This window comes from Stomoxys calcitrans, chromosome 4, assembly GCF_963082655.1.
Source record: "Stomoxys calcitrans chromosome 4, idStoCalc2.1, whole genome shotgun sequence".
Lineage (NCBI taxonomy): Eukaryota > Metazoa > Arthropoda > Insecta > Diptera > Muscidae > Stomoxys > Stomoxys calcitrans.
Window position 1 is genome coordinate 19643778 of NC_081555.1, and position 12500 is coordinate 19656277.

A 12500-nucleotide genomic window follows, 5' to 3' on the forward strand; every position below is an offset into this window, starting at 1 on the left:
AGAATCGATCTAAAGCTTGATTTAGCTTCCATATAAACCGATCTCCCGATTTCGCTTCTTGAGCCCCGAATCGGACTAAACTTGTTTCCGATGGTCTCGCCAGGATTCGAACCCAGGCGTTCAGCGACATAGGCGGACATGCTAATCTCTGCGCTACGGTGGCCTACTATAAAGCCATGGGGCATAAGGTATGCATGTTGCACCGGCTGTCGACGAAAAGTGGTTTACATATACACCCGATATGGTGGGTATCCAAAGTTCGGCCTGGCCGAACTTAACACCTTTTTGCAATTTTTTTTTTTTATCGAATTTTTTTGAAATGTCGCCCTATTATCTTTTGTATTAGCGTTTTCTTACCTCTTGCTTAGTAATTTGACATCTTAATTTAGGCTCAAAATGATCCTTTCTCTTATTAAAGCTGCATAATTTGTCACTCTGACAGCGACTAGACTTTTAATGACACTTATGAAGATATCTTAGAAACACCTACTAAATGTCCAACTATCTCCATTAACACCTTGTACGAGCCGCAATATTAATGTTTACTAGAGCAACATTATTAGCACATGCAATTAATCATTGCTCTATCCATGGTGTTGGGACTCAAAATATCCTCAGGATATTTCTACTCAGTTTTTTTTTTCTTTCGTTGTTGTTTGCCTTTCTCTCTCCTACAACATTTGTGTTAAACTATTGGCCACCACAACACCGTAGGGAGGATGGCAACTCAGTATGGCAGATTATAACGAGCCAGCTCCTGTTCATAATCTGTCATCGGGGACATTTATTGTTGGCGGCTGGCCTTCTTATTAAGTTCTCATAACTGCAGGGTACAATGTCCGGTCGGACGATATTTTCGATTGATGTCTGCATGTAACCTTTGCAGAAAGACAACTACAACAAACGAAACGAAAATGGCAAAAAAAATAGGACAGATAACATGATATTAATGATGTTGGTGCTAGGGTGGGTCATGTTGCTGGTATTGCTGGGGGTGCCATTGCTGTTTGTATTGTGATGGCCAATAAACTTTTGGGGATATGTGGTCATGTATGGAAATGTAAAAAGTGTAGCATAGAGAATGATTTTTGAAATGACCTCAAGGATCTCAATAGCAGGTAAAAGAAGGTCAATTAAACTTGAAGGCTGTAAAGGGTAAATGGCAGGCTTTAAAGTCCTATCCTGCTGTTGGCTTCCATATCAGATATACAGGTTAACCTTTGCATTTAGGCAGCTTGAAAAGCGGAGTAAAGGGTATTAACAATTCATTGCCTCGAATATGCAGATTAAACCAGAAAGGAAGAGGAAAAGTCGGGCGGTGACGACTGTATAATACCCTATATCCACCCTATAAGTACAATGTGGAGTTATATCCAATTCTAAATCAAATTGATGGACCAAGGCGGATGTTTTAAGATGGGTTACAAAATAGTTCGTATCACATTTCGAGCATAGGTTCAAACTTAAATAACTACGGTTGACAAATGACAACATTATTGCATATTAGCCAAAATCGGATGAACATATATATGGACGCTATATCTAAATCAGAACCGATTTCCAGCAAGCTTCTCGGAAATTATGGTAGTCGTCAAGAAAGGCGTTGTAGAAAGTTTTGGGAAGATTGGTCAATAAATACATTTGCAATGGCTCAAGGAATGAAAATCGGGCTATATATATATATGAGAGCTATATCTAAATCTGAACCGATTTCTATGAAATTCATCAGTCTAGAGCCATAAGAAAATTCTTTCTGCCAAATTTCGAGAAAATCGGTTGAAAAATGAGGACTTTATTGCAATATTTCTCAAAATCGGACGAACATATATATGGGAGTTATATCTAAATCTGAACCGATTTCTATGAAATTCACCTGTAATGTCGAGAGTCATTAGAAAATTCTTTCTGCCAAATTTCGAGCGAATCTGTTATCAAATGACCATTTTATTGCATTATTTCTGCAAATCGGACGAACATATATATGGGAGCTATATCTAAATCTGAACCGATTTCTATGAAATCTACCAGTAATGTCAAGAGTCACTATAAAATCCTTCCTGCCAAATTCCGAGAGAATCGGTTGACAAACGACCATTTTATTGCATTATTTCAGCAAATCGGACGAACATATATATGGGAGCTATATCCAAATCTGAACCGATTTCAAGCAAACTTCTCAGACATTGTGGCAGTCGTCGAGCAAGGCGTTGTACAAAGTTTTGGGAAGATGGGTCAATAAATGCGCTTGCAATGGCTCAAGGAGTGAAAATCGGGCTATATATACATATGAGAGCTATATCTAAATCTGAACCGATTTCTATGAAATCTACCAGTAATGTCGAGAGTCATTAAAAAATCCTTTCTGGCCAATTTCGAGAGAATCGGTTAACAAATGAGGACTTTATTACACTATTTCTTAAAATCGGACGAACATATATATGGGAGCTATATCTAAATCTGAACCGATTTCAAGCAAACTTCCCAGATATTGTGATAGTGGTCGAGAAAGGCGTTGTACAAAGTTTTGGGAAGATTGGTCAATAAATGCGCTTGCAATGGCTCAAGGAGTGAAAATCGGGCTATATATGCATATGAGAGCTATATCTAAATCTTAACCGATTTCTATGAAATTCACCAGTGATGTCGAGAGTTAAGAAAAAATCGTTCATACCAAATTTCGAGTGAATCGGTTAACAAATGAGGACTTAATTACACTATTTCTCAAAATCGGACGAACATATATATGGGAGCCATATCTAAATCTGAACCGATTTCAAACAAACTTCTCATATATTGTGACAGTCGTAGAGAAAGGCGTTGTACAAAGTTTTGTCAAGATTGTTCAATAAATGCGCTTGCTATGGCTCAAGGAATGAAAATCGGGCTATATATACATATGAGAGCTATATCTAAATCTGAACCGATTTCTATGAAATTCACCTCTGAGTCAAGAGTTAGTAGAAAATCCTTCCTGCCAATTTTCGAGAGAATCGGTTGACAAATGACCATTTTATTGCATTATTTTGCAAATCGGACGAACATATATATGGGAGCTATATCCAAATCTGAACCGATTTCAAGCAAACTTCTCAGATATAGTGGTAGTCGTCGAGGAAAGCGTTGTAAAAAGATTTGGGAAGATTGGTCAATAAGTGGACTTGCAGTGGTTCTAGGAGTAAAAATGGGGCTATATATACATATGAGAGCTATATCTAAATCTGAACCGATTTCTATGAAATTCACTTATAATGTTGAGAGTCATAAAAAAATTTCTCCTGCACAATTTCGGGAGAATCGGTTGACAAGTGACCATTTTATTGCATAATTACAGCAAATCGGACGAACATATATATGGGAGCTATATCCAAATCTGAATCGATTTCAAGCAAACTTTTCATATATTGTGGTAGTTGTCGAGAAAGGCGCTGTACAAAGTTTTGGGAAGATTGGTCAACAAATGCACTTGCAATAGCTCTAGGAGTGAAAATCGGGCTATATATATATAGTAGCTATATTTAAATCTGAACCGATTTTTATGAAATCTACCAGTAATGTCGAGAGTCATTAAAAAATCCCTTCTGCCAAATTTCGAGAGAATCAGTTAACAAATGACCATTTTATTGCACTATTTCTGCAAATCGGACGAACATATATATGGAAGCTATATCCAAATCTGGTCCGATTTTTTCCATTTTCAATAGGCTTCATCTCTAAGCCGAAAAACATGCCTGTACCAAATTTTAAAACAATCGGACGAACATTGCGAACTGTAGTTGGTATACAAATTAACATGGACAGACGGACAGACAGACGGACGGCTAAATTAAATCCAAAAGTGATTCTGAGTCGATCGGTTTGCTTATCGATGGGTCTACCTGTCTTTCTTTTGGGTGTAGCAACCAAATGCACCTGTACTTCAGTAGTGGTATAGGGTATAAAAAGCTTCAAAAACTAGCATCTGCTACAAAAATTTGAATTTCCTTTTTATACCCTCCACCATAGGATGGGGGTATACTAATTTCGTCATTCTGTTTGTAACACCTCGAAATATGGGTCTGAGACCCCATAAAGTGTATATATTCTTGATCGTCGTGACATTTTATGTCGATCTAACCTTGTCCGTCCATCTGTCCGTCCGTCTGTCCGTCTGTCTGTCGAAAACACACTAACTTTCGAAGGAGTAAAGCAAGTCGCTTGAAATTTTGCACAAACACTTCTTATTAGTGTAGGTCGGTTGGGATTGTAAATGGACCAAATCGGTCCATGTTTTAATATAGCTGTCATATAACCCGATCTGGGGTCTTGACTTCTTGAGCCTCTTGAGGGCGCAATTCTCATCCGATTTTGCTGAAATTTCGCATGAGGTGTTTTGTTATGACTTCCAATAACTGTGTTAAGTATGGCGCAAATCGGTTCATAACCTGATATAGCTGCCATATAAACCGATCTGAGGTCTTGACTTCTTGAGCCTCTAGAGACGCAATTCTCATCCGATTTTGCTGAATTTTCGTATGAGGTGTTTTGTAATGACTTCCAATAACTGTGCTAAGTATGGTTTAAATCGGTCCATGTTTTGATATAGCTGCCATATAAACCGATCTTGAGTCTTGACTTCTTGAGCCTCTAGAGGGCGCAATTCACATCCGATTTGGCTGAAATTTTATACAACGGCTTCTCTCATGATCTTCAACATGTATATTTAATATGGTCTGATTCGATCAATAGCTTGATACAGCTCCCATATAAACCAATCTCCCGATTTTGCTTTTTGAGCTCTTACAAGGCCCAATTCTTATCCGAATGAACTGAAATATTACACAATATCTCTACAAGGTTCGGCATTAATTTATGGCCCGAATCGGAATATAATTTGATATAGCTCCAGCAGCAAAACAGTTCTTATTTAATATTCTTTGTTTGCTTAAAAAGAGATAACGCTCATAGAACTCGGCACATGCGATCCATGGTGGAGGGTATATTAGATTCAGCCCGGCCGAACTTACTTGTTCATCACGGCTCTTTAGAGCTTACAACAGAAAGACAGACAGATGATCACTGAGCATGGTTAACCCTTTCACACCATATCAAGCCAGTTGCTTATCCTTTGTCATCCATTTAACAAAAGTACTGCTCTGATGGATAAATTTCCCTTTATCTCACTTTGAGTGTAGTCGAATTGATCATCGATGCCATTTTAATACGCTATAAGGGCATATAAATGAACCAGAAATTTTAACACAGTCACCAAATTTAAATCACAAAATTTTCAAAAATTTCTATAGCATTTCACACATACACACTCACATATTGAAAAATGGAATTTTAATTACATGCCCCAGTTCAATTGGATTTTGAAATGCCATTTAAAATTGATTTATATGAATTGTCTATGTCTATAATGCTGTTATTGTGAGCCTTGCAGTGCCATCCATATGGATGACAACTGGGTTGAAGAGAGAAACTCATCAAAATGAAAATATTCTGAAACAAAGCAAAATAATTGATTTCTAAGCTTCAGGATATTGATACAACTGTCAACGACCACCAATCAATTTCGAAACAAGTGGTAACTCACAAAACAACCATGCCCTGCAAATTGATATGCAAATTTTACTCCAGCATGTTAGTTGCCTCAAATCGAATGGTTTAATAATATTCATATAAAAAGTTTTAAAACAAATGAGAGATTTTTTTTTTTCAACTATAAAAATCAAAGAAATTCTCATTTTGAATTTATTTAAAGTGAAATGTCAATGTTATTTTTTGGTTAACTTTGTTTGGCAATTATTGGAAATTTTGCTACAAAATTGATTTATTTTATTGGGTGGACACAGAGAATAAACACTTTTAGAGATGAGAATAAAAGCATTATGTATGACTGACCACATCTTTATAATGAATAGAACATGGTCACAAATTGGGAAAATAAGTGGTGTGGTCAAAATTTTAATTCAAAAAAAATTCTGTCAAAACTTTTTTTTAATGGAAAATTTTTTCAAAAATGTTTAAGGAAAATTTCGTCAAAACTTTATTTCAATAGAAAATTTTGACAAAATTTTATTTCTGTAGAAAATTTTTTCGAAATTTTATTTCTATAGAAATTTTTAGCAAAATTTTGACAAAATTTTATTTCTGTAGAAAATTTTTTCGAAATTTTATTTCTATAGAAAATTTTATCAAAATGTTTAGTTTTATTTTAGTTTCTACTACATGTGGAACTAAATTATCCATGGATTTTCGACAATTCAAGAGTTTTGAATATGAAAGTGATATATATGTACTCGTATATATATATCGCTTAACTATCCGTATAACAATATAAAAATGGATAACAAATTCGATTTCTAATCTCAAATACCTTTCATTTAAACCCCTTATTGCAAAAGTCTGCAAATATATCCGGTTTGGGGTATGGGCCCTTAAAACTATCAATATCGAACTCCACTGTCTTTAAGACCCAAATTGTCTTGGTAAGCATATACCTCCTATTTGGGGGTTGTTATGGTGGTGGGACGTCTTTTAGACAGTTGGCCCCTAATGTTGATATCAGATACATGGTCTACTCCCACATACCTTTAATTTGAGACCCATATTTCCATAGTCGGCAAACATGACCGGCTTGGAGGGTGTTTTGGGGAAGGGGCGGACCCCCAGAAACGTGGTCCCACATTTGGATATCAGATTCGTATTCTACTCAGAAATACCTTTCATTTGAGTCCCATATTGCCATGATCGGTATATATGTCCGATTTAGGGGTGTTTTGGGGGTTGGGTGGTGTTGTGGGGTTGGGGTGGCCCCGTAGACACTTTTCCCGAATACTGATATCAAATTTGTACTTTACTCCCAAATACCTTTCATTTGAGCCCTATATTGCTATGGTCGTAAATTTGTGCCCTTTGGGGGATATTTTTGATGAGAGACGGCCCCCCAAACACTTGGTCCCATATTTGGATATCAGATTCGTATTCTACATTCAAATACCTTTCATTTAGGCCCCATATTCCCATGGTCAGTAAATAAGTCCTATTTGGGGGATGTTTTGGGAAGGGGTGGACCCCCAGAAACGTGGTCCCATATTTGGATATCAGATTCGTATTCTACTCGCAAATACCTTTCGTTTAAGTCCCATATTGCCATGGTCAGTAAATAAGTCCTATTTGGGGGATGTTTTGGGAAGGGGTGGACCCCCAGAAACGTGGTCCTACATTTGGATATCAGATTCGTATTCTACTCGCAAATACCTTTCGTTTGAGTCCCATATTGCCATGGTCGGTAAATATGTCCGATTTAGGGGTGTTTTGGGGCTTGGGGTGGTACCCCTAGCACTTGGTCAGACAATTGGATATCCGATACGTTTTCTTATCGTAAATACCTTTCATTTGAGTCCCATATTGTCGTGATTGGTCTAAATATATGTTTGGTGGGTTTTGGGGGTGGGGCGGCCCCCTCAGGTACTCTATCCGAAATTTGGATACCAAATTTTTATTTTTAGGGTACTACATGAGAGCACACAAAATTTCGCTTAAATCGCACCACCCATCTCCGAAATCTGGCGTTTCTGAAAATTAGGGTAAGGGGGAGGGTCCGCCCCTCTATCCTATTTTCACCCCAAGATCATTATGCACCACCTGTGAAAATTTCAAGAAAGTCCGTTTAGACACATTTAAGCCAATACGGAACAGACAAACAAACAAACCAACACCCAAAAGAAAAAACAAAAAATTGTTTTTTATACCCACCACCGAAGGATGGGGGTATATTGCCATTCCGTTTACAACACATCGAAATTCTATAACCGCCTGTCTGTCCATCCGTCCGCCTGTGCGTCCATCTCACCGTCCATCCGTCTATCCGCCCGTCCGTCCGTCTGTTCGTCCATTCGTTAACAACACATCGAAATTCTATAACCGCCTGTCTGCCCGTCTGTCCATCCGTCCGCCTGTTCGTCCATCTCACCGTCCATCCGTCTATTCGCCCGTCCGTCCGCCTATCTGTCCGTCCATCCGTCTGATCGTCCATCTCACCTTCCGTCTGTCCGTCCGTCCTTCTGTCCGTCCGTCCTTCTGTCTGTCCGTCCGTCTGTCCGCCCGTCCATCTGTCCGCCCGTCCATCTGTCCTCCCGTCTGTCTGTCCACCCGTCTGTCTGTCCACCCGTCTTTCTATTAAAATACGGCTGCAGTCTTTAAAAATAGATATATTGAGCTGAAACTTTGCACAAATGCTTCTTTTTCCATAGGCAGGTTAAGTTTGAAGATGGGTTCTTATATCATGATATAGCCCCCATATAGACCGATCCGCCGATTTAAGGTCTTAAGCCCATAAAAGCCACATTTATTATCCGATTTAACAGAAATTTGGTACAATGAGTTGTGTTAGTCTCTTCGACATCCCTTTTCAATTTGGCTCCGATAGGTCTTGATTTGGATATAGCTGCCATATAGACCGATCCGTTGATTTAGGGTTTTGGGCCCATAAACGGCGAATTTATTGTCCGATTTCCCTTCGACATCCTTCTTAAATTTGGTTCAGATCGGTCCAGAATTTGATATAGCTGCCATATAGACCGATCCGTCGATTTAAGGTTTTGGGCCCATAAAAGGCACATTTTGTGTCCGATTTCGCCGAAATTTGTGACAGTGAGTTGTGTTAGGTTCTCCAACAACTTTCTCCAATTTGGCTCAGATCGGTCCATAATTTAATATAGCTGCCATACAGACCGATAAGACGATTTAAGATTTTGGACCCATAAAAGGCGCATTTATTTTCCGATGTCGTCAAAATTTGGGACAGTAAGTGAAGTTAGGCCCCTCGTCGTCCCTCTGCAATATGGCACAGATCGGTCCAGATTTGGATATAGCTGTCATATAAACCTATCTTGGATCTGGACTTCTTGAGCCACTTGAGGGTGGAATTCTCATCCGATTTGTATAAAATTTTGCATGTTAGAGAAAGTTAGAGTAGTGAATAGTGGTCAACTTTGACATCTTGTATCTCATTCTGTTTTTAAGATATAGGCCAACAACGCCATTTTCCTGAAAACCTATGTTCTCGTCTTTAAATAGCTAAAACCGTTTTTATACCCTCCACCATAAGATGGGGGGTATACTAATTTCGTCATTCTGTTTGTAAGTACTCGAAATATTCGTCTGAGACCCCAAAAAGTATATATATTCTTGATTGTCGTGAATTTTATGGCGATCTAGCCATGTCCGTCCGTGAGTCCGTCCGTCTGTCTGTCGAAAGCACGCTAACTTTCGAAGGAGTAAAGCTAGCCGCTTGAAATTTCGCACAAATACTTTTTATTAGTGTAGGTCGGTTGGGATTGTAAATGGGCCATATCGGTCCATGTTTTGATATAGCTGCCATATAAACCGATCTTGGGTCTTGACTTCTTGAGCCTCTAGAGGGCGCAATTCTTATCCGATTTGAATGAAATTTTGCACGACGTGTTTTGTTATGATATCCAATAAATGTGCGAAGTACGGTTCAAATCGGTCCATAACCTGATATAGCTACCATATAAACCGATCTTGGGTCTTGACTTCTTGAGCCTCTAGAGGGCGCAATTCTTATCCAATTGGAATGAATTTTTGCACGTAGTATTTTGTTATGATATCCAACAACTGTGCTAAGTGTGATTCAAATGGGTCCATAACCTGATATAGCTACCATATAAACCGATCTTGGGTCTTGACTTCTTGAGCCTTTAGAGGACGCAATTCTTATCCGATTGGAATGAAATTTTGCACGACGTGTTTTGCTATGACTTTCAACAACTGTGCCTAGTATGGTTTAAATCGGTCCATAACCTGTTATAGCTGCCATATAAACCGATCTTGGGTCTTGACTTCTTGATCCACTAGAGGGCGCAATTCTTATCCGATTGGAATGAAATTTTACATGGCGTGTTTTGTTATCATATCCAACAATTGCGCCAAGTATGATTCAAATCGGTTCATAACCTGACTTCTTGAGCCTCTAGAGGGCACAATTCTTATCCGATTTGCCTGAAATTTTTTATACGACGGATCCTCTCATGACCATCAACATACGTGTTTATTATGGTCTGAATCGGTCTATGGCCTGATACAGCTTCCATAAAAATCGATCTCTCTATTTTAATTCTTGGGCCCCAAAGGGCGCAATTCTTATTCGAATTGGCTGACATTTTACACAGATCTCCAACATATAATTTAATTGTGGTCCGAACCGGACCATATCTTGATATCGCTCTAATAGCAGAGCAAATCTTTTCTTTTATCCTTTTTTTTTTTGCCTAAGAAGAAATGCCGGGAAAAGATCTAGACAAATGCTATCCATGGTGGAAGGTATATAAGATTCGGCCCGGCCGAATTAAGCACGCTTTTGCTTGTTTTATATATTTTTAGCTGAAACCATGGTGGTGGGTTCCTAAGATTCGGTCCGGCCGAATTTTGGACGCTTTTACTTGAGCTGCTTTAAATTTTATATCCATATTTCTAAAAAGTATGAACATCAAGCTTTGACTCATACTTTTCTAATTATTTTCGCGTTTAGAATGTAGAAAAGTTTTTTTCTTTATCTTTTACCTGCCATCAAAAAAATAATCGATCATTTTAATCAGCAAATGGATTTCGTACCAAAGTCATCAATGAGCTACAAAAAAAGTTGTTTATTCTCTTCAAATTGCTAAACGCCAAAAAAAAAGTTCAAAGAAAAACTGTATACAATTATCAAGGGAAATATTTAGTAATTGCCACAAATCAAATATTTGGGCCTTGTATGATAATAAAAGAGTTTTGTTTCTCTTTTTGGTCATATCACACAAATTTTGAACATATTCCATGGAGATAAATACAACCTTCAATTCAGTTTTTGCATTAAACATGAATATTGACACACGAATATTAATTTTTTGCCATGAACATTTTTTTCAAATTTTTAAGCCCTAGATAATAATTAAAAAGTAGCTTTCCAACGGCCTTAGAAAAACATTAGGTCAGTGAAAATATTTAAGAGCTGATTTTTTTATATTCACTATGCAAAAAGCATGGACTTGCTTCCATTTCGTTTAGCTTTATGTTTTGGCACTTTCAGTTAAAACTCCAAAATAAATCTCCATACCCTAGGTCCCAATAAACATTTAAAAAATTTTCTAGCTTGCAAAACACCAGATGACGTACATAAAATGCCATCCTGGATTGTGTTGCAGGCATTAAGTTATTAAAATGTAGTGACCACGTACCCATGCTTTTACCCAAAAAAACAACTAAAAGTGAAATGCTGCGACCACTAACTAACTGTATGAATGCCTTCAAAGAGGATTAAATTTTATGTGTAGAAATTTCTAGTTAAAAATGCATTGCTAACATGGCCAAATGCATTGCCCAAATTAAGGTATTAAAATATTTTAATCCCTTCTATTGGCCTAAATTCATATACTGTGATTAAATGTTGTTATTGTTATTTGAAATCTAGTTTGTTTTTTTTTTTTGTGGGGAAATGAAATGAATGCACAAAAGTCATATTAAGCCCATGAAAGCCATGTCCATGTTGATGACAATAAATTAGAACCAAACCTCAAATGAAGACTCAACCGCAAATCAAATATCGGGAGAAAATAGCAGTCATATGGCTGAGTAATAACAATGCAACAGGGACCGATGAGTTACCAGTTAAGCCAGCTGAGTTGCCAGTTGAGTCAGCTGAGTTGCCAGTTGAGTCAGCTCAGTTGCCAGTTGAGTCAGCTGAGTTGCCAGTTGAGCCAGCTGAGTTGCTACCTGAGCTGTTAGAGGAAGTAAACTGGCTGAGCTGGCATAGGAGGCACGCTGATAGGTCATTTGATAAGCCCAACTCCAAATTCCTCAAGCATAGGACAGGAGATAAACTGCTAGAGATTGTGACTCCTTCTCAAAGTGTAACAAGTAAGAGCGTGCTAAGTTCGGCCGGGCCGAATCTTACAAACCCTCCACCATGGTCGCATCTGAGGAGATCTTTGCGCAGTATCTGTTTTTAGGCAAACAAAGTATAATGCATAAGGACGGAGAAGCAGCTATATCAAGTAATAGTCCGATTCGGGAGATAGGTTTATATGGGAGCTGTATCAAGCTATAGATCGATTCTGACCATATTGCACACGTATGTTGAAGGCCATGGGAGGAGCCGTTGTAAATTTCTGCCAAATCGGATAAGAATTGCGCTCTCTAGAGGCTCAAGAAGTCAAGACCCAAGATGACCCAAGTGATATCAAAACACTATGTGAGAAATTTCATTCAAATCGGACAAGAATTGCCCCCCTAGAGGATCAAGAAGTCAAGACCCAAGATCGGTTTATATGGCAGCTATATCAGGTTATAGACCAATTTGAACCATACTTAGCACAGTTGTTTGCAAGTGATATCAAAATACTATGTGCAAAATTTCATTCCAATGGGATAAGAATTGCGCCCTCTAGAGGCTCAAGAAGTCAAGACACAAGATCGGTTTATATGGCAGCTATATCAGGTTATAGACCGATTTG